The sequence below is a fragment of the Fukomys damarensis genome, unplaced genomic scaffold (genome assembly GCF_012274545.1).
Source record: "Fukomys damarensis isolate Sample0158 unplaced genomic scaffold, DMR_v1.0_HiC HiC_scaffold_38, whole genome shotgun sequence".
NCBI classification, from domain to species: Eukaryota; Metazoa; Chordata; class Mammalia; order Rodentia; family Bathyergidae; genus Fukomys; species Fukomys damarensis.
Genome location: NW_022900950.1, coordinates 75,229,601 through 75,235,454, shown reverse-complemented (window position 1 = coordinate 75,235,454; position 5,854 = coordinate 75,229,601).

The following is a 5,854-nucleotide window of genomic DNA, read 5'->3' as shown; positions in this document are numbered from 1 at the left end:
CCCCTCCCCACACTCTCAGACCTCCTGATTGGGCCAGTCCTTGGACCCACTCTGCAGAGGCATAGGTGGTTTATAAAGGGTATTTTTATGAGCTCCCAACTTTGAACCTCTTTAAAGAAAGGGTGAGGAAAACCTGTAATAGAACTGTGTGGAGTTCAACCCTGCAGGTTGGGAAACTCAATTTAGGCCTTGTGGCCTGAGGTCAGTCTGAGTCACAGGGATCTGCCATTGGCTAGCTGAGATCAGGGGACTTGGTTCTGCACATGGCTGTGCATGTGGTATATTATGACAGCAGAGACATAGTCTGAAAGAGGCCCTTCAAATTATTTTTTTTTCTTTCTCTCTTTTCCTCATTCCACCCTTCAATTTCTTTCCTTTTTCTGTCCTCTTTCTCTAACTCAGTCTCTTACTCCACCATATTATCCCTCATCTCCCTTTCTATTCCTGCTCCTGCCCTAACTCAGACTTCTCCTTTTATCATTTTTTCTTTTTTCTTTATGTTCTTTTCTTCTGTCATTTTACTTCACTCATGGGTCAGTAGTTTCAAGGGAAAGCGAGCCCCTGTTACTGTTAAGGGGATATATTTTTGTCCTTATTCTTGCACTCTGTCTATCCCTTTTGAATTTAATAGTTTTGTAAATATTGTATGGTCAGTCTATGTCCTCTGGATTCACTTGAAACTTTCTCCAATCCTTTCACTTATCTACTCCTCTCGTCCTAACTCTGTCTAGGCCCCCACCTTAAAATGGTAAAGTTGCTACAATGAAAAGCATATTCACTGCAAACACTTTGGGCTGCTTATTGATTTTAATTTAATTCACATGGTTTAAAGATGATAGATTAATGACTACCACAAGTGCTCAATTTGCAAGTTGTGCTTGATCCTATTGTGTTGCTGAATGTATCAATTGGGATAAAGGATTATGATTGATTTAGTGAGTTGTTTTCTCCAATATTATGAAAAGGAGAATGTCTATGAGTCATTAGAGTCCCAAAAGCTAAAGCACAATTATATCAGGAAGATTTAAGTAATAACCCAGAAATTAAACCAAGGACAACCCAACAACAAAAATTAAAATGAGAAAACACTTAAGCAAGACACAAAGACAGACTTCCAGTTCACCAATGGCTCAAACAGTAGGGCAAATGAGGATGACAAGTCTGATAGTGAACCAGCAGGACACTCTGGACCCATAGCACAGGTAGTAACAAAACAGATCAATCAGGCTCTAGAAAAATTCAAAATAGAAATAATTTCCCAGGTAACTATAGAGATGATGAGAAAAATGGAAGTCATGATTCGAGACTCTAGAACAGAAACTGAGAAAAAAATAGATGAGCTCAGGACCATGATAGAAGCCATGAAGACTCAGCATAAGAAAGAAATGGAAACAATGAATGCCCAACAGAGGAAAGAAATGGAATCCATAAAACAGATTCAAACAGATATCCAGGAGATTATAAACTCTACTGAAAGTGTATGCAACAGAATAAAAGATTGTGAAGACAGAATTTCAGATATATAGACGATAGGATTTCAGTTAGTGACCTTGAAAAAATAGGTCTCTTAAAAGCAGTACGGGATCATGAGAAATTGATCCAACAACTTCTAGATGATGCAAAGAAGAATAACATAAGACTGATAGGAATCTGTGAAGTAGAAGGAGAAAATACAAATGACTTAAAAAAGCTGTTCACAAAATTAATGACAGAAAACTTCCCAAACATAAGGGAAGAATTAGACATACAGAAAAATGAGGCATATAGAACTCCAACTAGCCACGATCAAAAAAAATCTACACCTAGACATATAATAATAAAGATCTCAGAAATCCAACAGAGGAACAAAATACTACAAGCAGTAAGAGAAAAGAAACAAATCACATGCAAAGGAAAGCCCATCAGAATCACTGCAGACTTTTCAACACAAACCCTTAGGTAAAGGAGAGCCTGGAGTGAGGTATTTCAAGTCCTAAAAGAAAACAACCTCCAACCTAGACTGATGTATCCTGCAAAACTCTCTTTCAAAATGGATGGGGAAATAAGATACTTCCTATGGGGGGAAATAAGATACTTCCATGACAAAGAACACCTGAGAAACTTCATGAAAACAAAACCAGCACTACAAGGAATTCTAAACAATATCCTAGAAAAGGACAATGAAGGTCACAACAACATGAGGCCTAACACACTAAATCAAACAGGAAAGTCAAGAAAGTAAAAGGAAAGGGGGGAAAAAGTAAAAAGAGTCAAAAAAAGGACAATAACCTGACAATAATAAATCAGAACATATCAGTTATAACCATCAATGTCAATGGCCTCAATTCACCAATCAAGAGAAATAGACTGACAGAATGGATTAAGAAGCAAAATCCAACAATATGTTGTACACAAGAAACACACCTAGTGCAAAAAGAAGCCCCATGCGAAAGGAGCCCAGAAAAAAGCAGGGGTAGCAATCTTATTCTCAGACAAAGTAAATTTCAAACCAAAACTCATTAAGAGAGACAAAGAAGAACACTACATCCTTGTAAAGGGAACAATTCAAGAAGAAGAGATGACAATCATAAACATATATGCACCAAATGTTAATGCCCCCAACTACATAAAACAAATACTAAGTAACATGAAAAACCAAATAACCACTAATACAATTGTAGTGGGGGATTTAAATACCCCACTATCACAAATTGACAGATCACCTAGGCAGAAAATCAACAATGAAATACTAGAATTGAACCAAGCTTTGGAACACATGGACCTAATAGACATGTATAGAGTATTCCACCCCAGAAAATCATAATATACATTCTTTTTGGCTGCACATGGGTCATTCTCCAAGACACACCACATACTAGCTCACAGAACAGGTCTGAATAAATGCAAAAGAATCAAAGTTATCCCCTGTATATTATCAGATCATAGTGCAATCAAGCTGGAGATCAATAGCTCAAGAAACTGTAGGAGCTTGACAAACACATGGAAATTGAACAACACTTTCCTGAACAATCAATGGATTACAGAGGAAATTAAAGAAGAAATTAGACAGTTTTTTACAAATAAATGAAAATGCCAATACAACATACAGGAATGTATGGGACACCATGAAAGCAGTTCTACATGGAAAACTCATAGCACTGAATGCCCACACTAGGAAAACAGAGCGAGCTCAAATAAACAACCTAATGATGAATCTTAGACTCCTAGAAAAACAAGAGCAAGAAAAACCCAAAGCTCGAACAAGAGAGGAAATTATAAAGATTCAAGCAGAAATCAGTGCAATGGAAACTAAGAAAATGACACACACAAAACAAATAAAACAAAAAGTTGGTTTTTTGAAAGAATAAATAAAATTGATAAACCCTCAGCTAATCTTATCAAAAAAAGGAAAGAAAAGGCTCAGATCCATGCAATCAGGAATGAAAAAGACGAAGTCACAACATATCCAAAAGAAATCCAGAGGATCATTAGTACCTACCTTGAGAACCTGTACTCTAATAAATTGGAAAACACAGAAGAAATGGACAGATTTCTAGATACTTATGAATTACCAAAGTTGAACAAAGAAGATAAAAACATTTTAAACACCCCAGTCACAATCAGTGAAATTGAAAATGTAATTAAAAACTTACCAACAAAGAAAAGCCCAGGTCCTGATGGATTCACTGCTGAATTTTACAAGACATTTAGAGAAGATCTGCCATTACTCTTCAGACTTTTCAATGAAATTGAAAGAGAAGCAATACTTCCAAATTCATTCCTGGAAGCAAATATCTCTTTGATTCCTAAATCTGGGAAAGATGTAACTAAAAAAAAAGAGAACTACAGGCCAATCTCCTTAATTAATATAGATGCAAAAATCCTTAATAAGATACTAGCAAACAGAATACAGAGGATCATCAATAAGATCACACATCGTGACCAAGTTGGATTTATTCCAGGGATGCGAGGATGGTTCAACATACATAAGTCATTAATTGTAATACACTATATTAACAAAGTCAAGGACAAAAACCATATGATCCTCTCAATAGATGCAGAAAAAGCATTTGACAAAATTCAACACCCATTCACGATAAAAACTATGCAAAAAATTGGAATAGTCTATATCTCAACTTAATAAGGGCTATCTATGAAAAACCAACAGCCAACATCATATTAAATGGCCCAAAACTGAAAACTTTCATGTTAAAATCAGGAACAAGAAAAGGATGCCCACTATCACCACTCCTCTTCCAGAACTATAGTTCTAGAAACATTAGCCATAGCAATTAGACAAGAGAAAGAAATTAAAGCAAAAAAGATAGGAAAGGAAGAACTTAAACTGTCATTATTTGCTGATGATATGATACGCTACATTGAAGACCCAAAAAACTCCACCAAAAGACTTCTAGACTCAATTGACAGATTCAGTAGAATAGCTGGATACAAGTTGAACACCCAAAAATCAATAGCCTTCTTCAACACAAATAACGGACTCACTGAGAGAGAAATTAGGGAAAAAATTCCTTTCACAATAGCATCCAAAAAAATGAAGTATGAAGGAATCAATCTAACAAAAGAAACAAAAGACCTCTACACTGAAAACTACAGCACTCTGAAAAAAGAGATCGAAGAGGATATAAGAATAGAGGGGGTATAACAATTCCCAATTTGAAACTATACTACAAAGCCACTGTGATAAAAACAGCATGGTACTGGAAAAGAAACATATCTGAGGATCAGAGGAACAGATTGGAAGACACAAAAACAAATCCAGATGTACTCAGCTACCTCATCTTTGAGAAAGGAGCTGACCATCCTCAGTGGAGGAAAGATAGCCTCTTCAATAAATGGTGTTGGAAAAACTGGATTTGAAACTATACTACAAAGCCACTGTGATAAAAACAGCATGGTACTGGAAAAGAAACATATCTGAGGATCAGAGGAACAGATTGGAAGACACAAAAACAAATCCAGATGTACTCAGCTACCTCATCTTTGAGAAAGGAGCTGACCATCCTCAGTGGAGGAAAGATAGCCTCTTCAATAAATGGTGTTGGAAAAACTGGATTTCAACCTGCCACAGATTAAAACTGGACCCTTATCTTTCACCATGCACTAAATTAAAATCCAAGTGGATGAAAGATCTAAATATCAAAACAGAAACACTAAACTTGCTGGAAGATAAGTTAGGCAGAACTCTGGAAGACATTGGCACAGGAAAAGACTTTATGAAAAAATCCTCAATAGCACGGGAACTAGCAGAAAGAACCATCAACTGGGATCTCATCTTATTCAAAAGCTTCTGCCCTGCAAAAGAAACCATCAACAGAACTAAGAGACAACCTACAATGTGGGAAAAAATTTTTACCAGCTGCTCCTCAGACAAAGGACTATTATCTAGAATATATAAAGAACTCAAAACAATCAGCCTCCCCAAATATAAAGACCCAATTAAAAAATGGGCATCTGAAATGAACAGACATTTACAGACAAAGAAGTAAAAGCAGCAAGTAAATATATGAAAAATTGTTCCACTTAACTGTTCATTTGAGAGATGCAGATGAAAACAACACTGAGATTCCACCTCACCCCACAAACAATGGCTGCAATCAAGAAATCAAACAATAACAAATGTTGGCAGAGTTGTAGAAAGAAAGGAACTCTTCTCCATTGCTGGTGGGAGTGCAGACTGGTACAACCACTATGGAAATCAATATGGAGATACCTCAAAGAGCTGGGACTAGAGGTTCCATTTGACCCAGCCATCCCTCTGCTGGGTATCTTTCTAAAAGAATCATATCACAGTGATGTATGCGCACCCATGTTTATAGCGGCATAGTTTGTAATAGCTAAAACTTGGAAACAGCCC